Genomic DNA, 26,484 nt, shown 5'->3' with positions numbered 1-26,484 from the left:
ACTGTGTTTACAGCATACAAATGAAAATATGAGCCTGGATAGGCAGGCTCTTACAGGCATGCTTAAAAGTCATGAGAAAGACCTACAGAGTTGACTAATTCAAAATTAAACTGTTGATACGACAGAGTGGGGAAAAGGAGGGTTTTGTAAGTAGGAGACTACCAGAGAGGATCCATAAATATATTAATAATGGATAAAGGATTGATTCCTGGCATAGAAAAGGATGATTTTTCAAGAAATGGGAGGGAATACAAACAATCTAATATAAAAACAGACAAAACCACAAGAGGGTATTGCACCAAAAAAAAAAAAAAATGCAAATCGGTCACCAGGCAAGCTGAAGACAAGGTCCAGTTACATTAAGCATCAAGAAAGGGGAAGTTAAAGTGATAATGCGCCATTTTCATTCATCAGATCCGCAAGATTTAACCCTGAGGATTCTCAGAAGCGTCCAACAGATCCAAAAATGGCACGTGCCTTATGTCTCAACATGACCGATTTTAGTCATTTTGGAATACATAGATGACCAAGAAGGCATGTTCAAGGTATTTAAGAGTCAAACTGGGAGAACGTGAAATGGCCCCTTAATAGAGGAATGGCCCAATAAGGTAAGCAGCTCTTCAGCATAGTGCAGTAGTATAGGACAGTGTGGTCATACAACGTGATGATACCTACATATATACATATGTACATACATATGATGATACATACATACATACATGTATCATAGTGTAGTGTAGTACAGGGCAGAATACCACATCGTAGGACATGGTGTGGTGTGATGTGGTGTGCTTTAGGGTAGTATACTGTGGTAGAATGTGGCACACTATGTCTCGACCACAAAGCAATAACAGCAATGTCTATGTGTAAGATGCGCAGCACATGGCACGGTCACACGCCCTGATGGGATGACCTTGAAGGTGTGGCGCGCACGGAGAACGTTTCGGAACTACAGAGAGCATTGTCACCCGCGCTTTAAAATGTGTGTACTTATGTCTGTCCCACGTCTGTGGCTGAGTGTTGGTACGTGAACCATGTGCCCAGGGAGCGGCACAGATCACAAGGAGTTATATGGAACTGGAGTTACAGTCGAGATGTGGGTGCTGCGACCCAAGAGCAGCCATCCTAACGCTCAGCCCTGCCTGCCCTTCAGGCTTGTCAAATGTATACACGCAGCAGAACAAGAGCAAGCGCTCTCGCAGGCAGTAAGTGTCATGGTGAATGGAACAGATGAATTTCCTGTTCAGACACACACACACACACACAAACACACACACACACACACAGAGAGAGAGAGAACAAACTCGTTTGGGGTGTAACAGTTTACTTTTTGCTGCTGACTATAATGGCAGCACCCAGAGAAAATATAATAATATAATATAATATAATATAATATAATATAATATAATATAATATAATATAATATAATATATATGATATGATATGTATATTATATATAATCATATATATATATTCTGCTCTTCTTCTGATACCCTGATGTTGGGCTGTTGGACTTCCCTCTCTCTCAATCCCATCGTATTCAATTCTATAAGAGAGATGGTGTGTTTAATTTTGTACACCAGGAAGGCAGAATGGTGGTAAAGTTTTAGAGCCTAATTTCCTCTCTCTTTCTCACCTACCCCCACTATTTTGTGATCCAAATGGATATATCTAGAAAATGTTTTTTTTTTTTCTTTTCCTTTGTGCAAGACTTTACTAAATGCCTTTACAGGGCAACACCCACCCTCCAGCTGCAGCGGCCAAGGCCCTGTTATGTGATAGGCACTGGCTGGGGCACGGCTGGTGTCTCAGCTTCCCAGGCTTTTGTTGGTGAGGTGAGGGTGGTGGACAGGAGCTCATCCATGATGCTCCACGGTGCTCACGTGAACAGACAGATGCTTCATGGGGCTGATCTCAGCACATGGGTCCCAGGGCAGCGTGATCTTGGCTTTGATGCCCAGCACACAGCGCACCACAGTGCCAGCCAAGTAGTTAACAGCATTTCCATTGTGGGTCGTCAGACCCTCTGCAGACTGCATGGACTTGGCCCTCTATCTTCAGAGCTCCCCAGACACCACAACCCCGCAGCCCTGAGCCCCATTCTCCACAAAGACCCGCAGCGCAGCACAGCGCGCCCTTCGCGCAGCAAGCCCTCCCAGGAGTTGGTAACACGGAGACTCCCCCTGGCCGAGGGTACACAGACCTATTGTAGCCACCTTATCTGCAAAAAGCTCTCCATTGCCCTCAGGGAACCTTTCCTGCACCACTGCAGTCACCTCTATGCTCCAATGACCCTTCTCACCAAGAACATTTGGTGTTCTGGTGGCTAGAATAGTGATTTCTGTTCTGTTGGTGAAACTCCAGAGAGGCCATCCTCAGCCAGCCCCCAAGAGAGCAACCCATTCCATTCGGCCGTGAAGATGCTGTGAGCCGCAAAATTGCCTCTTCTTGGAAATCTATGCCGCCATCTTGCCACTATGTGCACCAGGGAAAGGAAAAAAAAATAAAACAGGTTGGTTATTTGTAGAGGAAAACTTTTTCTGCGTCTCAAGAGACTTCAGCAGACAGATCACTGTTCTGTGGTTGTTCCCATGTTTATTTCTGCACTACAAATGTTTCATAATTAGCTTCAAGAACACCATACTGTAAGGACTTAGCGAATATCTGTGAGCTGTGAGCTGCTCCCACTGTAGAGCTCAGTGAAAAGCATCTTTGCCTGTGCCCCTAAAGTGAGATTCTCCGCCCGGAGCACAGTTTCCCATGATTATTTTCCATCTCCTCTGCTGTCCTGCTTTTGTCATTATAGAGAGTTGTCTTAAATCATGAGTGTGGTCCAACTTTATATACGCACTTCTGAAAAACAAAAACAAAAAACCAGGCATATAACCAGCCTCACTTGCATGGTGCAGTATAAAACGGGGCAGCAAGCATAATCAGCCCTCAGATGGGGGTAGAAATGACTCTGTCTTTTCATTACTTAGGGAAACGGTGCTTTAAACACCAATGAGCAATGAGAAGTGAGCAAGCAAGACTCCAGGCCGCAGGTGATTTCCTGGGTTGTTAATCTCCAGGAGCAGGCTGCACGAACCTCTCCGTCTGCCTATGGGTAGGGCGTAGGTGGGGTGTGAGCTCAGATCACCCACCAGAGAACATTACAAGCACCAAGACTGGCCCCCTGGAGACAGGACTGTGCTCCTCTTTCCCTTGAGGCCACGAGATTTCTCAAGGTCCTTATACCTTGACCCGAACAGATGGTGCCCTGCTCCCTCCCTGTCCACACGTGCTCACAGGAGAAGGGGCTCTAACTGGCAGCACTGCAGACACGTTTGGCCCTTTTACCTCTTCCTCTCCATTGCTAAAAAACTGTCACATCCCTAAAGGTAGCCCTTATTTGACTGTTTTCTTTCTCCTTTGGATAACTAACAAGGTTTAGCTATCAAAGTATTGAAGTCCGGCAATCAAAAGCCCCCTGTTGGCAACCTTAATTAACATGCCCAATGAAAATTAAGCAATTCATACTAACATGGGGTTTCCCCCTTTACCTTTACACACCAACATTTATCTATGGGCCAAGTGTGTCTTCCTTCCTATCCACGGGCAGTCTTTTGTCCCTCTAGAGCAAATACTCTTTCCCCTTCCTCCTTCCCCTCGTTCCCTTCCCTTTCTCTCTTGCCCTCTTTCTCTTGTCTTTGTCTCATAGTCCCTGCTCTTTGTCCCTCTGGAGAAAATAAATCTTTGTGATGGAGAGAAAGGCCAACTCTCTTGAGAAAAGAGAGGAAAGGGAAGCTACTTAAGGGGCAATGCAGAGAAAAAAAAAAGAGGCAGTTTTTACAGGGACAGTAATAGAGTAATAGGGTTGCAGAGAGAGAACTCAGGTGAATACTGAATGAGCCAGAGAATGAGAAGAAACCAGAAGATTAGAGCAGATAGCTGAGTTAGTTTGAAGCCAAGCAGAGCAAGTCAGAGGCCAAAAGAAAAGCCAGTTTGAGTAAGTTAGCTGGGAGAGGAGTTTGAGCCAGAACAGCAAAGTTGAACCAGCCAGCTAAGAGCTCAGTAAAAACAAGAAAGGATGAGCTTATTAAGCAGTAAGTCTCAGAGGCTGAAAACATTCTAGACCTAGATTAGATCATATGGAGGCTAGAAGCTTCCAGGACTAAGCCTAGGTTAGCAGAAGGAGGCAGTCAGCCTCCAAGACAACTGAAACAGGAATAAAAGCTACTTTTACATATGGCACTCAGTGTGGGTGGGAGAGAATGCTAGGCTCAGGCATGGCCCTGAGCCTTTGTAGAGCTTCTCATGGGAGGATCCCAAGGATCTTGGATACCATTAAGAGAAGTGGAATGGTGCACAGTGAAAGGGCTATAACAGGTCAAGGTCACAATAAGCTACATCTCAGACCTTTTCTAACGTGGGGAGAGAGACCAATTTCTGAGGGTCTCTTCCAAGAACATGACATAAAAGAACCTTCTCAGATGTCCCACTTTTTCTCACTTGCATGGGAAAGACTTGATTGCCTCGTTTAGCTCATTTTGTTAGGATCCACCAGGGTCTCCTTGTCAGCCTCTCAGAATGTTTAGTAAGCACAGCAAACACTCTCCACCAGCTTTAAAAGGAACAACCTGATCTCAGTATAAATAGCAGCACACAGAGGGACTTTTCTCTACTTTCATTTCTCAGAACATTATGCTGTGTGTGTGTGTGTGTGTGTGTGTGTGTGTGTGTGTGTGTGTGTGTTTTCTCCCCCATTAGGCCAGGGAGTGGCTCAGCTTTCCACATGTCTCTATGAACAAAGAAACAATAAAGGTCACAGGGAGACAATTACAGAGCATGATTTGTGGTGATAAAATATTAATCATGGCTGGATTTGTGGCTGTAGTCACTAAGACAGAGAGAAGGGGAGGTTGGGACAGAGACTTTGCTGGAGTGTCTTGTTCCCTTCCTTCCAGCTGGGCTGCAAGGGAGTAATGAGGTCTCTTGGGGACCACTGGCTTAGATGGCCAGATTTCACATTTTCTGTGTTAGAGCAATATCTTGGCCTGTAGTTTTTTCACACACACACACACACACACACACACACACACACACACACACCCTTGTGGATCAGTTTGTTGTAGCAACACCCACACATGCGTGTATAGAACAGAGATGTAAATTGAGGCTCAAAAAGTCAGTAATCCCAGCACTTGGGAGGTTGAGGTAGAAAGTTCATGAGCTCAAGGTAATTCCTAACTTCAGAAGCAATTTGAGGTCAGCCGGGGCTACAGGAGACCCTGTCTTAAAACTAAGTGGCTCGATCAGCAATTCAAATGTCTCTGCATTTCAGATGCCTGGTGCTCGGAGTGACTCAAGTGGGCAGAGAGTTGTGCAAACGGAGTGGTCAGACCATCCTCAGTCTCCCGCACAGGAAAGGAGCCTAAACGTTGTCATGATTGTTTTTCTGTAAGGCTTGCACTTCTGAATACTTGATTTAGTAAAATAATAATAACAACAACGTGTGTACAACACTTTCTAATATACAAAACCCATCAAGCATGGGCGACAGGGCAAGATAGTGCTGAGGTTCCTCCACCTTCTCTTCCTGCTAAGGCCATTTTGATCTCCTTGATGACAAGTCCTGTGGGAAATCACCCAGCTCTACTCTAGGAACCCAAGATGCAGAAGTCCCTGCAAGCTTATCACAGCTTCGGTTAAACTGCCTACTCGTGCAGAACCCACCCTTCAGTTAACTGCTTATTTACCTTCTGTTAAACTGCTGGTTTGCACAAAGGCTACCCTGCAGTTGGGGAGTTTGATGCCGGGATGTGTTTTTTGCCTTGAAAAACCCCAATCTCTGGACACTCAGTGCTACACTTAGATCCCAAATACCTGAGTGTAGTGCCAGCCAGCTGGAATAAAGACTTTAAATTGGCTATAAGTGGTCATATTTGGTGGGCTCCCCATAACACAGGTGGCTTCATTATATCCACCTAGTACATTGAATTGTAGGTGGATTCTGTGGTATTTCAGTCTGTGAGCCTCCTTAAGTCCATGCTTTGGGTTCCTAATGTATTTGTTCTCTGGGAACAGAAGAAACCCTTTGCTTGGATGTGCTGATATTCATAAGGCCTGAATAGAAGCGACGATGCATTAACCCCTGCCATGGCTAAAACCAACATGTAGAGGGGATGGGGAATGATTCAAAATTGTACAGGTAGAAAAGGAAGGGCCTCAACACGACAGTAGTCCAGTGACAATTGGTGCCTTTTCCTTTTAGCTGCATGCATAACAAATTGCAAATTACCCCATATAGTTAGCCCAACTAGTGTACTGAGCTACAAAACAGTACTTAAGGGGTGATCTGCTTTAACTCTCTCTTTAGGGGCTGGTATGGCACCTTTGTCAGGAATGTAAGTCTTCATCTGCAGCCCAGGCTTCTTACATCTTAATCCCAGTCTCAGCACTTTATTAGTGAAAGAGTTTGTGGGGCAAGATACCCCCATGCCTGATGTTCATCTATGACATGGGCATCAGAGCCATGCTCTTGTTCTTGTGTGCTCTGCGTGTTGTTAAGGGAATATCTCGGGCCATGCTACGTATAATGAATAGACATGTATTAGCTCATCATTCTTGAGCCTGTGGTGTTCCAGATCGAAGGGTGGGTATCTAGCAAGGCATCCTTGTTGCACTGATCTTTAAGCAAAAGGTCAGGGAGAGGAAATGGTGGACCATAAGGAGGAGGGTGGTAAGGAGAGTGTGGAGGGGGATATCAAGAGAGAGAAATTAAACCACAATAGCTACCTTAGTCCGAAAGGCCCATGACTTGAAGTTGAAGCAGGTTCTCAGGGGTTGGAGAGATGGTCCAGTGGTTGTGGCCACAGACCAGGTTCAGTTCCCAGGAAGCTGGGAAAGGTATCAGCAGGTAGTGCTCCTGATGCACAGTACCCCGATTGCATTCCTGCCTGAGCAAAACCCAGCATGGACATTGAGGATTCTGTGTCTCTGAAGCCTTGCTATTCCTAAAGTACCCCTGCCTCTCATTCGTCTCTGCTCACTGGGAATCTCTGGTGCCTACAGGGCAGACCTTGTACCATGGAGCATGTTGCTAAAGGTGCATTTATGATGTACCTCGGGTAACATACCCAGATTCCCACTGCTGCCCTATCCCACGTCTCCAGTCTCTCATGGGGCAGGGAGGTTACATTAAATGTAAGCATAGATTCTCTCTTTACTCCGTTTAAGAAAAATAAGGCCTTCTTGCTCATCTGAGCATCCAGCTTTAAGTGATAACAATAATAAGTTCCAGGTCATAGAAACATACTTTGCAGTCAGTTTTTATTTTTGAGAAAATTCATCAAAGGAACCTCCACCGTCTAGCTTTTCTTTCACATTTTAAGTATTTTGCTTGAAGGTTTCTTTTACTACCCAGGTTCTAGCAAGTGTGTGTTCTACCATCAATCAATATTGAATCTCCCACTGAGTACCCAGCACTGTCTAGGAGCTATTTTTAACACTCATCTCCTGTTTGTCCAGACGAGCTGAATCCTTATTGCCTTAAAAAAATAATAATAAAGTTCATTTTTATTTTACTGCTCCAGAGACACAACCCAGGGACCACATATGAGTGTGCATCTCCTAGTCTCCAGGAAAGGGGTCAGGTTCCCTCTAGTATATAGTCCAACCACAGCCAAAGGGGGCTTCTGCTGGCAGATGCTTTCCAAATCAAGCAGTAAAACAAAAAAGATGCTTTCATTTTTAAAAATTTATTGAGTTGTGTGTCTGTGTGTTTGTGTTTGTGTGTGTGTGTATAACACATGATATCTGCACACACGTGTTTACAATTATGCACACCTGTGTAAGCACACAGAACCTGGATGAGGGCATCAAGTATCCTCCTCTGTCATGCTCTATCTATTGCTTTGAGGCATGATCTCTCCCTGCACCTGGGGCTCCTGTTTTCTTGGCTAGGATGGAAACCAGGAAGTGCTAGCAATCCACCTGTCTCTGCTGCCATCGAAATCAGGGTTACAGGCATGCACAGGACGGCCAGCTTGTTCTGCGGGTGCTGGGAACAGAATGCAAATCCTCATGAGTCCATAGTGAGTATCTGTAAGCTCTGAGGCACCTCTTTAGCTACAAAAGTAATGTTTTTAAAGCTCAAAGCTATCATCTCTCTGCCCCTCCTCTTCCCTGTCTTGAGCCTCTTATATACCAAGCGGGACTTTAACTCTCAGTGCAGCTGAGTGCGATCTTGAACTTATGGTCTTCCTGCTTCCATTCCCCAGTAGTAGAATTGCACCATACCATACACGGTCTGTGTGGTGCTGGGAACAACCTGAGGACCTCATGCATCCTGGCCAGTACTCCTCACTGAGGAACAGTCCCAGCACATGAGATGGTTCTTGATAAAAAATGTTCAATTTTTTTGAAATAATAAAATCATCTTTTATTTTTTTTAAATTATCTTTTTCAAAAACCAAGACAAGGTTTGATAAAGCAATCTCTTGACTTTTCCAAATTTGACTTCATAATGCAATTTTTTTGTGTAAAACTTATTAAAATAATACAGTTCATTTTTATGACATATCAAAATTCTTGAAGGGAAGAATTAAATGCTCATTTGGGTTTCCTGAACAACAACAACAAAAAAGTAAAAGCAAGTCTCTTAAAAGTAGATACTAAGCTAGGAAAATGATTCCACGGGGAACACACCTGCTGTGCAAGCATCAGGACCTGATGGCCCTCTGTAACAAGCCAGATGTGGTCTGGAGCACCCATCACCCCAGCACTAGAGGGCAGAGACAGATGGGTCCAGAGCTCACAGGCCAGCCAGCATAGCCGAAGTAGTGGGCTTCCAGGTCACCCAGTCTCAGGACAGTCAAGCAGAGAGCAACAGAGCAAGACAGAGACATCCTGCTCCAGCCTCAGAATGTGCAAGTAAGGACAGACATACCTCACACACACCTGCACATATGATAAATAGATAGATAGGTACATAGATAGTAGATAGATAGATAGATAGATAGATAGATAGATAGATACATACATACATACATACATACACACATATATACATGATGGTAGATAGATGGACAGACAGATAGGTAGATAAATAGAAAAAGATATGATAGATAAAACAAGTAGGTAAGTAGATAGATAGATAGATAGATAGATAGATAGATAGATAGATAGATAGAAAATTAGTAGATCCAGCATGACTTTTTCTCTAAACAGCTGCAAAATGGCTTGGCCCATGGGAAGCTGTGTGTGTGTTTGTGTGTGTGTCTGTATAATTGATGCTTTTTTTTTTTTTTTTTTTTTTAGTGTACAGGAATTCAGTGACCCATAACAGGCTTTAGTCTCTACTCCCAGACCCAGGAAAAATGTGCCGTGGGAGGTCAGAAGTGTTTTGCACTTGGTTATACGTGTCACCTGTCACTCATAGTTCAGAGATAACACTGTTCAGAAAAATATTTGACTTAAAGGCTAAGAATCATTCTGACAACTTAGGCTAAGTAATTATAATTTGGGAGGTTAAGCTTTCACTTAGAGCAGTTAAATGCTGATTATAAAAAACCATTGTTCTTGTGTTGGGGGTTGGCCTGGTGCTGTGTATTCTAATGTTTATTACTGGCCCCTAAGATCTTGTCCCTGCTCAGAAGAGCACATTCTCACAGCCCATCCTTGTTGTGTAAACCTATCCTTGTAAAAGTCATTATACCTGATTGGTTGATTAAACAGCTTATACCTGGGCAGGGCAGAATGGGGTAGGTGTAGCCTAGATTGGGCTTCAAGAGACAGACTGACGGGAAGAGAGGAGGAAGGAGGACTCCACAGTGGGTAGGTGGAGAAGGAACCCTGTGAATGAGAGGAAGGACTCCAATAATGGTGTGAAAAGGCCCAGATGAAAAACACAAGCACGTGCCATGGATTGTAGATGGAAGGTGGACCAGATGAGGAAGATTAACGAGGATGGCATTGGATGGGGGCTGGGAGGGGGTGATGGGGTTACTGAGCCATTGTGGGTGAAATATCTGCCTGGCCCAAGGTGCATAAGACAATTATAAAATCTAGCAGGTGTCTGTGTCTTATTTGTGACAGTGGGCTAAAGTAATCTTAGAGCTAATAATAAACATATAGCCCAACACTCATTTTTTTATATTTACTACAGCATTCTTGGTTTGATTAGAGGAACTGAATTCTAATGAGTATTTTTACAGTTTATTTGATGTCAAAATTAATTTCTTAATTCACTTCAAATGTTTGATTAAATAGCCTAAAAAATCACCTAGCTTCAAGTCTATGATGTAAAGGGGAATGCTGGTTAGTTTTTTGCCAAACTGACACAAGCCAGAGTCATCTGGGAAGAGGGAACTTCAGTCGGGAGAACGCCTCCAGCAGACTGGCCTATAGGCAGGCCTGTGGGTCATGCTCCTGATGAATGATTGCTGTGGAAGGGTGCAGCCCGCTGTGGGTGTCTCCTTCCTGAGCAAGCGGGCCTAAGAGGTATAAAGACGCGAGCAGATCAAGCCATGAAGAGCAAGGCAGAAAGCAGCTTTCCTCTGTGGTTCCTGCCACTGCTTCTAAATTCCCCACTGATGAGCTCTGAACCCACCATGTTAGACAAAGGACCCTTCCCTCTCCAGGTTGCTTTTGGTAATGGTGTTTATCATAGCAAGGGAAAGCAAACTAGGATAGCTACCTTTGCTCAGTCATGTCATTTGGGATGCGTTAAAGAGTGTATTATTGTCTAGAAAGCATTACTGTGCTTGCTATGTGTGCCAAAAACTTAAGAGGCTGCCCTTGAGCATGAGAAAGGCCAGCTTGCCAGTTGTACACAGCAACAAATGGTTCTCCGTCAAATGGCCTTACCTCCTTCACATGGTCTTTCCGAGGCGAACGTGATTAACCCCCGTGGAGGAGAGCAGTAAGCGCGTACCCTCTCTGCATTCAAGTTAGAATCAGTTTATCTTTTTTATTCAAAACACTGAAATACACACTTCCACCCACAATGCTGCCCAGCATCAGAGAACCAGAGTTTGGGTCCCTAGCATCCAAAGAAAAGCCACCACTGAGGGGATAGGAAAAGGCAGGTGCTGGGGTGGTGAGCAGGTGCTAGCCAAGTCAGTCAAGCCAAATGGTAAGCCCCAGGTCCAAAGAGAAAGCCTGGCTCAAAGTTGGGGTGAGGGGGTGGTTAGAAAAGCAAGAAAGGAGATATCTGATTTCAGCACTCATGTTGTCAGCACACACACACACACACACAAAGATTGAGCATCTGTGGCATCCAGGGGACACCAGAAGGAAGAGGAGTTCCTTGCCTTGGGTTCCAGTTGGCCCAGAGAAACAAGAATCGCAGAGCAATAAGCAACTCCTTAAGGCCTTTATCTCTTCCCAGTTATAAACATGCAGTTTTCCAGGAGTCTCGTCAGAGCCCTGTTTACAAAGATGGGAGCACCCCCCCCCCAACAGCCCCAGTGACGTCTGGCTTTACCCTGTCAGATTATAATCCCCTCCCCAAGACATCTCAATAGCGATGCAATAATCCACCTGTCAAAAGACAGAGAAAAGAAGAAAAGGTTCCTTAACCTTGAGAGCCACCAGCATGGTACACAGCTTAAAGCTGTGGCAATTAATTGTGACTCCCCCACTCTCGGCCACGTCTCTCCTGCCCCCTAGTCTTCTTTGAGAAGCCCACGCCCATGCTTTCAGAGTTTCTTACTTTCTTCTGAGGACCTCCTTTCTCCTACCCCACATGCTTAAGCCTATATTAAAAATGAGTTTAATAAAATCTCCAACTCTGCCTCATTGCACCAGAGTTGATCTGAAATGCTTTTTCCTTCATTGGATCCACAAACTCTGGTGTGGCCTGAGCCAGGATCCCTAAAAGTCTAAAGGGATTCTTAGACTGCTGACAGCTGTGTGTCCTCTGCAAGAATCATGTTAAAAATAAAGACTGACCGCTGGCGCTCACCTTCTCCTCCTCTTCCCTTTCCATGCCCCATTTCCTTGTTGACACCATCCTGGGAGCACATGCTCCCACCTTTCTGGACTCTGAGAAAGCTAAGTACCAACAGGGCTAGATTCTTCATCACTGTGATCCAGTAAAAGACACAACAGATCACCATACGGCATCCCCTAACCCCATGCTCTTCCTGACTACCCGAGCTGAGTGGCTTTCCTCCATCACACCCTTCTGCCGAGATATTTCTGCCTTGCCACAGCCTAAAGCAGCAGAGTGGGCCTGAGAGACAGACCACCAGAGCCTTGAGCCGGAATAAGCCTTCCATTCTTTTCCACTGTTTCTCTACGCATTTCGCCACATAATGAAAAGGGACACACACAGTGGGTGAGCGCACACTTCTTACTCTCTTGTAAACCCAAGCCCCGAGCCCAGGGCTGGACCAATGCGACGTGACTGGGAACAGTTTCTGAGTGACTAACACAGTCCCCCTATTCCAGGAAAAGAATAAGGGATGCTGACCTTTCTGAGGCAGCCTCTGCAGGCAACAGTGCTTCAAAGCAATGTGCGCTGAATTATTTCTTTTTCCACATAAGGAGCAAAGCCCACAAGAGAGCCGAAAGCTCAAGTCAATGACTTGGCCATGAAAAAAAAAAAAACAAAAAACTGCCAACACAATGGACAAGGACCCAAAGTCAGTTTGTGTTCTCAACTTCTCTAATATTAAGAAATTTTTCATGTCAAAGACTGTCTGGAAATTTCCCCATAATGGGAGCTTAGGAGAGCTAGAGACAGGAGCCGACTGACACAGAGGTCAGGGAGATAGCAGAGAAACGTAACCCTGCTAAGGGCCTTTCATCAAAGCCCAGGGCCTCTCAAGGCTTGGGTGTGAGCTCTGAAATATAATCCTCCGTCCAGCCACTGAGGTCCCACATGGCCTTGTTAAATGGTCTGCTAGGGGAGAATGGCCCCCAAAGGCTCTTGTGTTGGAGTGCACGATCCCCAGTTGCTGGAACTATTGTAAAGGGTTGGAAGGTGCTGTCTCATCGGAGGAGGTGTGCCACTGGGGATGAGCTGACACCATTTTAAACTAGCCCTCTGCTAAGTCTCTCTGCCTCGAAATTGTTTTCTCAAGATCTCATCGCTCAGCTTCGGCTCTAGCACCTGATGCCATGATCATCTTGGACTCTAACCCTCTGAAACTGTAAAAGCCCCAAATAAGCTCTTCTCTTCTCCAAGTTGTCTTGGTCATGGTGTCCTATCACTGTGGGCAATGGAAAAGTAACTAAGATAAATTTCTCTTAATATTCCTGTTAGCATCTTACAACTAATGAAATGTTGCCTGCCTCAAAAAAGAAACATTATGAGTTTCTCAGAGTGTTAAAAAAAAACAAAACAAAACAAAACAAACAAACAAACAAAAAAAAAACAACGTGGTGGTGGGAAGACGGTTGGAAAAAAAGGTGAAAGGACTCGCCCCTCTCCATGCTTTCTGAAACGACCCAATGTAGTAGGACATCAAACGAGGCGAGGCTAGCAGGGTCACCACAGGCGGCCATAACGATGACCAGCTTTCAAGGGTCCTAAACCTGACAGTGTGAGTCTTGAATCACACAGTTTTGTCCCTCAGCATCGTGGGTCACTGCAGGCATCAGCTGACCCGGCATTGAGCAACCCACAGCAGCGCCCACCTACGGCCATACCTGTTTGCTAGTTGCTGAATGGGACAGTCAGGGCGGCAGGAAGAGAGTAGTTCGGTGTGAGACAGGAACGAAGACAGTGGACTCTGGTCGCCTTCAGATGCTGGACAGCTCATGACCGCTACAGAAAGGCATCTGTTTCAGGTCACGTGTGCTGTTCCACAGCCGGGAGTCCTGCAGTTCCCCTTCGGGGCTTCCAGGCACCAGCACGTGTGTGCGGATGGAAGGAATGAAGCTTAGCCAGGTGGGTGGTCAGCAGGATCTGGATTTGGTGGTGAGTGCCCTAAGGGGCGATAGCCTTCTCTGAGAAAGCCCTTTCACAGATCTTCCAGTGACACAGCTCTTCTTTATAGGGAGGGTGGAGGGAGGTGGGAGGGAAAAGGCCTATATAAACCTTGGGGAGGTAGGTATGGGTTATCGGGGTGAGTGTACACCGTTGGCTGGGGCTGAGGTGCTGGGGATGCTTCATTTGCCTGGAGAGGAATCCCAGGTGCTAGCTAGACATGTCCTTTTGAGGAAACCTGAAACCTGGTCACCAGGCTACGTGACTAGCTCGAGGGTTGGCAGAGGTGGATGTCGTAAGACTACGCGCGCGGGGACATGCAGGCACAGAATAGGGAGGAAGCACTCCTTACTCCTATGATCTCTAGATGAAATTTTTGGGGTTTGGACACGTCTTGACCTCACTCTTGCTTTAATCCTGTGACGCACAGGTGTATCGACCGGAGCTTACTTTTGACTTTATGGAAAGGTTTGTAAACATTCTAGAAGAGAAAAGGTCAGTCAACACGTCACCCCCAGGGCGAGCCTTCAGCAGGACTCATTCCCCGGAGCCCCCGCACCTGCATGGAGTCGCCAGAGCGAGGCTCTCCCCCAGCCTGGCACAGCGGGCTTCCCTGAAGAACAGAGAGCTCTCCAGGACAGCTCAGCTCAGCCGGTGAAACCTTGACCTGGAAGTGCGGCTGTGGAGTGCTTGCACCAGCGAAGGCTTACCACAGCGACACACTTCTCCGAGAAGTGTGCAGGCTAGGCCGGAGACAGCTCCAAAGCTCCAAGAGGGGTCCGCAGGCTTAGCAATGGGAATAGTTTCGACTGTCTAGTATCAACACAGAACTCTGGTTTTCTGATCATGGAAAAGGACTTCAAAATTAGAAGTTCCTTCAGAGTTCATCGTTATCCCAGAGTTTCACAGTTGCCATGGAAATGGCTGACTTTACGCAGACACCGCGCTCAAACACCATGTGTGGTCTCGTTTATCTTCCAATTCATTTACCCTTTACTCCTTTATTTAAAAAACTGATGAGTAATGATGCTGAGATGAACATTATTCGAGGCTCAGGAGACATAGTAATGAGAGATTCAGCCATTAATTGGTCACATGACTGCATCACTATAAACAAGCCTAAGGACTGCACCTGCTCTGGTGTGGGCCTGGAAGGCTGTCCTGACAAGGTGACCTGAAGGCTGTCCTGATAAGGTGTACTGCTCACAGTACACGTGTGAGCAAACCAGGCTAAAAGGGGCTGGGTGGGTTAAAACGGGGATCTTAGAAGGAACTGCTGTGCAAAGGCCTCAGGGCAAGACACCTCACAGTGCTTGAGGGACGTGATGGAGGCCGGTGGTGTTTTCCCTTGCATGCCGCTACCATGGAGATAGCTCCCATCTCAGGACAGAGCAGAGGCCTTATACATCATTTATTCTGAAAACCAGTCAAGGCTTTCTACAGGATCTAAGCAGGAGAAGGTTGCTCTTCATGCTAGCTCGCATTCTCACTGCCAAAAGACCACCCCAGCTACAAAGTGGACCCCAACTCGTGAGAGCCATCAGTAGTCAGTGGCAGCCTGGGCTAGGGATGGTGCCACAGAGGGGAAATCATGCATTGGATATGAGCGGCCGGAACGTGGAAGCCACAGGATTTATCGATGGAATAGACCTCGGCCCTTAGGACAGAAGAGGGGCCACGCTCCCAAGCTGGAGTCTGGCTGGATGGTGAAATAACTTCCCAACCTAGCAAACAGCAGAGAAGCGTGTTTGCATGGTAGACCCTGGTTCAGATTTCAGACAGGCTGAAATGTTGGTGTTTTACGGTTGTCCAGTAAGTTCAATAAACCTCTGCTAATGGATAAATAAATTAAGCCAGGGTGGTAGAGGTGTGAAATGAAATGGCAGATTTTCTTACACACGGGGGGTCATGGAGTCTCTAGTGGCTACACGGAGCTACACACTCTCATTCTCGCGTAAACACAGCCTCATGTGTGGGCCCACACTGATCGGCAGAAGACCTTCTGGCGCCTGTTCATCAGAGCAATGAAACTTTCTGTTTGGAAGTTTATGGCTGTCCTGTAAAACGCAGAAGGCAGACAGTTTGAGTGCTTTTAGTCGCCTCGCCTGCTTCCCTGCACTCCACTACAACATAAATCTGAGAAATTAAAGGACAAGTAGTCTTCCCTTCCTTCTTTATCAAATAACTCAGTAACTGAGGGTGCAGCAGAGTAAGACAGTCTTTTCATCCCGGCCCCCTCTGCACTGCCATGCTTCTGGAGAAAAGCGTGCTCTAGAATCGGGGTGGGGAGATGCAGTTGACTAGCCCTGTGGCCTTAGGTAGACTACTTGTCTTTCCTGTACTTAGTGAAATGACGGTATGTTTCCTCAGGATCACTGTCAACAGAGTCCCTGGATGTCTGTCTTCGGGAAAGCCTGGGGTCATATCTGCACCAAGGGCGCAGGTCTGTGTTGGCTCTCAGATTTAGAGACCATGTGGGTCTTGTCTGCTGGCCAGAGGGTGTGTGTGTGTTAGTGTTCTATTGCTGTGAAGAGACGCCATGACCATGGCCACTCTTACCAAGAAAGCGCTTAATTGGGGCCAGCTTAGAGTTTCAGAGGTTTAGTCCATTATCAGCATGGCAGGGAACCTGGCAAAAGGCAGGCAGACATGGTACTGGGAAAGAAGTTGAGGGTTCTACATCGGATCTGCAGGCAGCAGGAAGAGAGAGGAAAACTGGGCTTGGCATGGACTTTTAAAACCTCAAAGCCCAACTTCCTCCAAAAAGACGACACCTCCTAATCCTTTCAAACAGGGCCACTCCCTGGTGGCCAAGCATTCACATCCACGGGGCTCGATCTCACTCAAACCACCACAGAGCTCTGCCTTGCTCATTTGCCCAACTGTTGGTACACAAGTTCCATCTGCAGGGCCTGGTGCTTGCTAGTGACAGCACTCTGTAAATGGCCTGAGCTTGTGGGAACGTGTATCATCCGGGTAGAGGGTCAGATGTGACCATAGTGGGGAGCTGTTCTGCACCAGCCTGGCCCTAACCCCCTCTGCCCTGATACCAGCACCTCCACGCATCTCTGCAGCAGCACCCCTGAACTACCCCCCTGCATGTCCCCAGCAAAACACTATTCCTTCCAATTCGAGTGACTACTTCCACGCTCCATTGAGACAACAGGCCAGAAAGTTTGAGCTTGCCTTTTACATTCTTTGTAAGCTCTCAGGGTGTCACTGTGTTCTGCTGGGTCAGTAGCAATTGCAAGGGGGGGTGGTGGTGATGATGGTGGTAATGATAGCGATGATGGTGGTTGTGGTGGTGGTGATGATGATGGTGCTGAGTTTTTACCCCGGTCTTATAGGTAAGGAAACCATGCCTTAAAGGGTTAGATGACTTATTCATTGCCACATAAGGAAGTAGTGGAGACATGATTTAAAGAGGCACAACACTACAATTAACTACTAAACTGCTATTTCTCCCATATCAGAAGAACAGAACCCTTTTCCAGAAAAACAAAAAAATAAGAAAAGAAAGAAAGAAGCTCACTGCAGGGATCTATGTATTTACAAAACTCCTAGAGGAACTAAAAAAATAACTCAGGAGTTTAGGTCTTATGTCTCAACGCTAAGTCCAGTGGGTCAGAGGTCACAGAACCTGAAGTCCCCACTGGAGTCAGTGTTGCTCCAGCCCAAACCAGAGGTCACAGCAGAGTGTGAAGTTGGGAGACACTGAAAGTTCACATCAAATTATGTGCACACACACACACACATACACACACACACACACACTGGTCCCTGTGACCAAGGTGATGCAGAGTCACTTCTGCTAGCAGGTTCTAAATTACCATGGATTCTGTCTTGGTAGTTTTCTCCCTGGTTGAGAGGAAATCACCCTGGCTCTGAGGAAACCAGCGGCCATGCTGTAGAGAGAATCCATTAGTTGCTAAGGAAAGGAAACATGACCCCATGTGCCCACTGGACACTGATGGCTCCAGACAGAGCTCAACATCTAAACGCGTGGCTGTCTCTAAAGACAGATTCATCCCTAACAAGCGAGGGAAAGGGCCTGAGGTCTGCTTCAACCAGAAGAGCATCGCAGCCACTGGTTTTTCTGAGTTGTTCGACTTCTTTCTCTGCCAGGAGCTCCGGTTAATAGGAAAAGTATATTGATCAAAATCCTAACCATCATGCAATGGTTCCCTGCATGTTTGGCTGCTGACTCTCGGTTTTTAAAGGATGTATCAGCCCCCCTCTTTTCCTGTGAATGCTTTTAGGGTACCTGAATAGAATTTTTTTTCTTGCTTTAAACACTGATGCATCAGATCTCAGGCCACCATCAACTGTCTGTCTAAAGGCTGTACTCACCTGCCCACTGGCTGTCCTCTATATGTGCCAGCAGTAGCTGATGCAGGGAGGTGAGCACTCTGGAGCACCATCTACAGATGAAGGGTAAGGATGAAGGGGAGACGGTGAAATCAAAAACAGGGAAGGTAGTACAAAGACATGGAAAGAACAGATGATGGAGACAGAGCAGAAAAGACCGGGAGACAAAGTTCTCAGTCTAAGAGCAATGGACAGATGGGTGGAACATTTGTCTTGGGTAGGTTATTGTTCTCAGAGGTCAGAGAAAAGGCTAGGTTACTACACGTTCATGTCATTGTCCTGATAGCTCTCCAGGCAGCGTTGGGAGCCCAGGCCCCCCAGAGAGACTCCTGAATCCACACTGACAGAGTCAGCACTGGGAAACCGGAGCATGCTAAAAAGGCCACCTATGCAGACATGAATGCCGACGACCCAGGTGGGTGGGGAACACAGTTTTCTGATGCCTGACTTTGAGCCCTCCCTGTTGCGAAGCTGCCCCAGGTCAGCTTCCTCGGCATGTGATTATCTTGGAAACTGCCTATTTCTGTAATTATGCTGCGTTTTCAGAATATTACTTTCATTTCCAGAGACTTATTCACTGGGTTATAAACTTGCAGACCTTGAAATACGCATCATTTTAAACACATCCCTTTGTGGGATGAGAGAGACCTGAGGTAGGCAATCTGCCGGCCAGCGCTGCAGTGGAGGTTACTGTAGAACAAAGCTGTATTATCCTCTGTCTTAAAGCAATGGGTGGTGTGTGACAGCTCCAGGAGACATGATCTGGCCTGGATTCAGGGGTCTGGGTTGTCAGCTGTGGGAGAAGAACCCACAAGCTAAGGCCTCATCCCTGCAGTGTGCACAATCAGTTGGTCTGGGGCAGCAGGTCAGCTCACAGTTTCAGCCAGACCCTGTCACTGGCAGAGGATGCAGGCAGAGTGACCAGTAGGTACCACCCACAATGCAGTGCTCCTGACTCCCAGGGGATGAGAAGCCAGAAGAGTCCCTCCACCTCCCCAGGAGAGCGCAGGTGTTTAGAAGCAGGGCTTTTGGTGCAGGCAAGGGGACTTCAGTTTTGACCTTCATGCAGTATAGCAGGAGCTGGACCAGACAGGACCCACACCCTCATACCAAGAGCATCACGTGGCAGAGCTGAGAGAGACTGTCCATCTCTTCACACCTAAGGCTTACTGTGTGCATTTTTTCTTTGTAAGTGATACTTACATTATTTGTATGGTGGAAAGTCAGAATTTGCTGTTTCTTTGTTTGTTGATTGTTTTCTCTCATACCCTGCTGGGCTCTAGCTGTCTGCCTCCCTTTCTGGTTCTCACCTGGATCTGTATTAGTGAGACTATCCTTGTTTATCCATTTTCACGTTAAATATCCAATGCACTTTGGCATTTTTCTATTCTGCTGGTATTCACTGAAGACAAGGTACAGGAGGCTACTCCACTCTAAAGTCCTGCCCTTACCTGTCCACAGCCCCCTGCTCCCCCAACCCCTCCTTTCTGCCGAGCTCAGAAGGCCCAGGTTCTAACCACAGTGTGTCGATTGCAACATCTTCTCAATGGTGTTTGCACCATTGAACCACAGTCGTCTCTGAAGGGCTGATTTCTCCATCATTTTGTATTACCCGTAGTCTTAGAATAAGAGTTAGCAGCAGCTGGTTTGGGTGTTCTCTGCCATACTTCAGATGTTTCTGAAACTGTAGGGAAAGGAGGAACCCTATCTGCAATGATAAGTACTGAGAAGCTCACCTTTCTGCTCAAAATGAAGAACCCAGACTCTGATGTCCTTAGAAGATCCAAGCAAACTGTGCTCCTGCCCAGAGCTACTGTGCAGGCACACACCTGTGAGCCTCCCTCCTGCCTCTGCTTTTGTTCCTGCCAGCCCCGGCCTACACTGGATGGTTCCTCTCACATCCGGGGATGGTTTCCTCCATTCCCATTGCTGTCCTCCGGTCTCTGGAAACACCCTCTGGAAACAGGCACAGCATCTCTCAGTGAAGTAGTTGACAACCGAGATGAACAGTCTCGGACTCTGTTAGTATGGCTTCCGTAAGGGTCCACGGGCAGTTTTGTAAAAACCAAGTGTTTTAAATATTGCCTGCTGTGCAGTCGGTGCTTTTGATATTAGCTAATGTCATTATTGGTCACAGCTCCCTCCATTCCTTCCAGACATCATACCTATCTGCTTGGCGCACAGGGAAGTGGGGGAGAGGTAGGGCTAGCCTTATTTTGTCAGCTGCCCCTTGAAGAAGGATGAGTGAATTTCACTCCTTATGATAGCAGGTGGGGACAGTGACCACCCTGAGCCCTACCATAGGAGGGGCCTTGCTCACAGGCACTGGGGGTTTAATGCCAGGAGACTGTTTCAGAACAAGAAGTGAAGGAGAAAAAGTCATAAAGTTGGCAAACTCTCTCTTGGTGTCTCTGGGGCAACAATCATCCTGGAAGCAGAATGTTCTTTCCAAAACATTCCACTGTCTACTGGGGGTTAATGGGCTCCCTGGGACTAAGGAGAACAAAAACAAGTCAGCTCCTTTGCCTTTGCCAAGGGTGGAACAGTCCAGAGGGCTCCTGTTAGAGTCCTGAACTAATGCTGTCAATCAACAAGGGTTTTCCGCTTAACCTGCTCTTTGACAGAGAGGGAGCATAGCCCCTCCACACACACACCTCATGCTTGCTCTGGCATCACAGACCGTGGCACTGAGTCTGGTCTCTCTCCTACCATCCATCCCTGGTGGGAACCCTGTGGCAGCCCACCTTCCCAGCAGCACCGTAGTATGAGCAGGTCCCCGTCAATGGGCACATGGTTTTATTTCGGGTCTGCACTGTCTTATTTCCTAATGCCTGAGCCCCACCCTTCCCTGTGCAGCTCCACCCAGTAGCTGCCAAGCTCTGAGGAACTGGATGGGCAGGTTAGTTTAGGGCCCACTTTATGATCTGAGGCAAGAATTCTTTACACTTGAGGCACTTTATCCAAAAGTGACAGTGACAAGGTTTCCTTCAGCCTAAAGACGACTCCACAAGCTTAGCTCCTATACAACACAGTCCTTGACACCAAGCGAGACTGACAAGCACTATTGAATCTGAAGTCCAGACTCCCAGGACAGAAAATCTGATCAGTCCAGCTTAAGTGAGCTTATTCTTCAACAGTTAAATAGCTTATATAAAATATCTCTTATTCCAAAGTACGATGATCAGAAATTAGAAGCATTTGTGCCAACAGGGATGTTTAGACATTAAGGCCTTATGCATCTCCAGTGGAAGTGTGAATAATAATTGTTTCTGGCGAAGACAGCTCGATTATCCCTTGATTATTCTTCCAAAGAGCTAAGCACAGGATTGCCGTGTGACACAGTCCCGCCCTAGGTGTGTGTCTGCACAGACAGAACTCAGGGTGGCGCCTGCAGGCACTAAGATGGGGGGAAGTGGAAAATGGAAGAGAGCATTTTTCTTTGAATTGATGAAAATTCTTTGGAGTTGGACAGGTGGGGTCTCTGCACAATGCTCTGAGTTACTGACCCCACAAAACCACTCACTTCAAATGCTTAACTTGATGTTCACATGGATTCCGTCTTCATAGGTTATGTGTGATATTCTGATGACAGTTTCTCCTTGTTGACCTTTCATGGACAGATGGAAAGAAGACTCAGACAGATGGTGCGATTTGACCCACAGCCAGAACGACTTTAGTTCAGCCATCACTCAACCTAAGACAACATGATGGTCCCCAGTTCCTTAAAGCCAGCTTGTGCCTCGCTCCTAAAGGGTCTCTATTAGGAGCTGGAGGGATGGCTCAGCAGCTAAAAGTACTAGACATGCTTCCGGAGGACCCCAGTTCAATTCCCAGCACCCACATGGCAGCTCACAGCCATCTATAAGTCCAGTTCCTGGGAATCTAACACCCTCTTCTGGCCTCTGAGGGTACTGCATGCACATGGTGCATAAACATACATCCAGGCAAACACCTACACACACACACACACACACACACACACACACAAAAAGAAACAAAACCTACACTTAACAAAAAGCCACTATACACACACACACGCACACACACACACATTCCTTCCTACCAGTGGGAGAGGAAGGATGAAGCATAACATTTTAAGCATGTGATTAATATTATTCACTGTTTTTGGGGGAAAAGACGGTCATTTTTTCCCTCCTTTTTTATTAGTTCTGTGAGAATTTCTTGCAATGCAGCATTTTGATCATGTTCGCTCACTTCCCCTACTCACCCCAGACCAATCCTCCCTACCCTACCCAGGGAAAGGTGCCCTTAAATTATACCTAGCACCTTCCATCTTCAGTTATGCCAGTGACAAGGACACCACACAGCCTGCACCTGAAGGCCTCTCCCTTAGGCAGGGCTCTCTGGAGGAACAGAGCTGTGCCATCAAGCCTTCTGGAGCCTTAAACACAAATCCAAGACATGTGCTAAATTGTTCCCTTCTCCAGGCTAACCATTTCCAAGCCCCTTATCCTCTTCCCTGTGGGCTGATGTTCTAGGACCCTAATCAGTAAGTTAGTATATCTCTGGTCCTCACTCTTGTTTCTCCTCACCTGCCAAGCTGTGTTGGGCCATAAGCTGTACAAAGTATTCACGCGGGAGCCAGGCCAGCATCAAGCCAGCACACAGGACACTTCCTGGCTTTTACACGACATGCTCCTTTTGGCACAAACGTGTGAGGCTTGCACATGCAATAACGGTCTTCCCTTAACTTTGGGCGGGAGCATCAGGTCCAACATAGCCTTGCAGTCCACAATAAGAGTCAGTCACGAGACCTTTTCACAGAGGAAGTTTGTTGGTCTTCTGATTTAATAGCCAGCCATGAATGGTTCTGCACCCGAGCTGAAGAAAAAAGAAATGCTAAGTCACAAGTTGATGGGAGAGGAATTTCTGTTTTGTTCCCTGCTCATACACAATAGATTGGGGCACAGCCACTCCTCCAAAATCTCAGGCCAAGATGACATGAGAGACCTGAATTCATTCTCCTCTGCCCATATAAACTGGGGGGGGGGGGGTACCCCATGGCCTCTGTACTCGAAGCAAGTGCTACACCAACAGAGCTAGAGCCCCAGACCCCTCAGAAAATGTGTAACCTCACGCTGAAAGCTTGTTCCTTTCCTGCATATGTGGGCACCCCAGTCTGCTGAAACTCCACATGCTAGAGTTGGTTCACCAAGAGGGGTGGCTTTCACTGGAGAACAGTCGAACTGTGTGGGTGGCCACCACAGCCGGTTTGCCCCCTGGTTCTTTGTCTCAGCACTCTCTTTAAGGGCTCTTTTCATTTTAAGGCTCTCTTTATTTGTATCTACAATTGATTTTATAAACTGTCCTTCCACCTCTCCTCCACTCTGTGCCCTCCACTCTGTCCAGCTCACTCCTTCTCCACTGTTTTTTCTCACCCCTCCCTCCTCCTGAAGTCCCCATTTGTTCCCCTAGAAAGTTTGCCTTCTTTCATGTCAATGTGCACATAATTTTATACATCTATATAAAATCTTCTAGGGGAAGTGGAATTGGGGAGTTGGGGATAAACAGGATCAAAATATATTGTACTCATATACAAACTTGTCATAAAATAAATAAAAAGGTCTTTACAAATCTAGAAACCACCAGTGAGAGGAAGCGCATGCTGCTCATCTTTCTAAGTCGGCTCTCATTCACTTGTGTGATTGTCTCCAGTTGCAGCCATTTTTTTTGCAAATGGCATCATTTCATTCTTTCTGGCTGGAAATTCCCATTGTGCATACATAGGTCATAATTTTTTATGTGTGCTCCTCTGGCATGTGCTATGATAAGCTGTGGTATAAAGTGTCTCCGTGTTATGTTGCCTTGAAGGCTTTTGGATAAATACTCAGGAGAGGTATAGTTGGGTCTTCTAAAAGATCTATTATCACGTATTTTGAGCTGACTCTGTGCTGACTTTCATAGTGCCTGGCCTGGCTGACATCCCCCCAGCCTTCTACTAGGCTTCCCTTCCGACCAGACCCTCATTATCACTTGCTATTTGCTTTCTGACTAGAGATGAAATAGAAACTTGCATTTCTTTAATGGCTAGTGAGATTGATTTTTTCCCTGTTTATTGGTTATTTGTATTTATTGGTTTGTATCCAAGTATGTGTTAAATTTTGGAAAACATTCCACGAGGTGCACAGAGAAAGGTAGTGTGTGTGTGTGTGTGTGTGTGTGTGTGTGTGTGTGTGTGTGTTGAGCGAAATGTTCTGTAAATATCTCTTAGGTTCGTTTGGTTTATAATATCTGTTCATTCCAGCATTTTTCTGTTTAGTTTTTGTCTAGGTGACCTGTCCATTGGGGAGAGTGGGGTATTGAAGTCTCCCCTTATCGGTGCCGGGGGGTGTCAATATGTGATTTAAGCTGTAGTAATGTTCTTTTAAAAAATTGGGCTTCTTGTGTTTGGGGCATAGATGCTAAGAATTGGAATGTCATCTTGGTAGTTTTTCCTTTGATGGGCATGTTGTGTCCTTCCCTGTCTCTCTTGCTTAGGTTTGGTTTTAAAGTCTATTTTGTTAGATATTGAAGTGGCTACACCAGCTTGCTTCTTAGGTCCATTTGCTTAGAATATCTTTTCTAACCCTTTACCCTGAGGTAATGTCTATCCTTGATATTGAGGTGTGTTTCTTGGGTACAGCAGAAAGATGGATCCTGATTTCACATCTAGCATGTTAGTCTGTGTGTTTTTATTGGGGTGTTGAGACCATGGATATTGAGAGGTGTGGTGTGGCACATCTGTAGTCCCAGTTACTGAGGAGGCTGAGGCAGGAGGATTGCTTGAGTCCAGGAGTTCAGGCTGTAGTGCACTATGCCAGCACTAAATTTGGCATCAAGAGGGTGACACAAGATACCACCAGGTGAACCAGCCCAGGTTGGAAATGGAGCAGGTCAAACTCCCGTGCTGACCAGTGACTTCTTTCTTACAATCCCATCCTGCTAAGGCTTCCTGGAGCAATTCAATTTCCAGGAAACAAAGGCATTTTAAATGCTCTCTGTGTCTCAGCCAGGAGGTGTCACCTGGCAGATAAAAGAACACCTCACTCCCTTCTGGCCTGAGTAAAGCACATGACTCTTCTAGAGAAGAAAAAGAACTATCTGGCAGTAGACTGCTGGATCTAAATGCCAACATAATAGTTGGGTAAACCAGCAGCACCCACACTTCTGGCTGTCAATATCTGGACTGCTTTCCAAAAAGTACGGATTCTGGAGACTGTGTAGGTTGAGCACAAGAACATTCAAGATTCTTGTGACAGGGCAAGTGTCAGGGGCTGAGGTGCCTCCATCTTGTATTCTTGTTGAGGCTATTTTAGGTTTAACTAGAATCTGATCTACTTGCTGGAGAATCCCATGAGAAACTACCCAGCTCTATTCTAGGAATGCAAGGTCAAGGTGCCCCAACCAACCTATCTTAGCTTCTGTTAAACTGCTTGCTTCTGCAAAGACCCCCTTCCTGCAAAGACCCCCGAGCTGATGAGCAAGGTGCCAGGATGTGGCTTTGCTTTAAAAATCTTGTGCTCTGGACACGCAAAGCTACACTTAGGACCCAAGTAGAAGTCCCAGTTTGAAGGGCATAAGCTTGTCTTTGTAGCAGACAACTTAAGAATACTGCCAAAGCCTTTTAAAGGTCATACGCTTTCTGATCTAGTAATTATGGGAATTTCTTGTGAGAAAGCTATTGACAATGTAGGTAAGAGACTTAGCCATGAAAGTGTTCATCTCAGCATGGCAGCAAGAAGATCCCACTTTGACATTCAATAACTGAGAATGTACTGAGTGTACCATGGCACAATGAAGCACCCTGCAGCCGTTAGAGAAACACTACAGGAATATCTGTATTGGCTTAGAGAGATGTATATGGTACATCTGTAATGCAAAAACCAGTACACACACACACAACATACACATACACACCTCATTCATGTGGAAAATTAGGAATGGTAAAAGCATACATTTAATGTATACTACTAAATATATATATAGTAGTACTATATCTCTGAGATGGAATAATGACTGTTTATCTTCTATCTAATTTCAGTTTATTGGATTACCATGATTTTGTTACAATAAATTAAATTCCACATGTAATAAAAATATTAAAAATAAATGAATTATAATGAGCTTGTTTGTTCTAGAATATCCCCAGAAGCCAGAGAATTTCATAGCCATTGAAGTGAGGTCCTGCTTAAGCAACC

This window comes from Meriones unguiculatus, chromosome 8 (assembly GCF_030254825.1).
Source record: "Meriones unguiculatus strain TT.TT164.6M chromosome 8, Bangor_MerUng_6.1, whole genome shotgun sequence".
Lineage (NCBI taxonomy): Eukaryota > Metazoa > Chordata > Mammalia > Rodentia > Muridae > Meriones > Meriones unguiculatus.
This window is presented reverse-complemented; position numbering follows the sequence as displayed.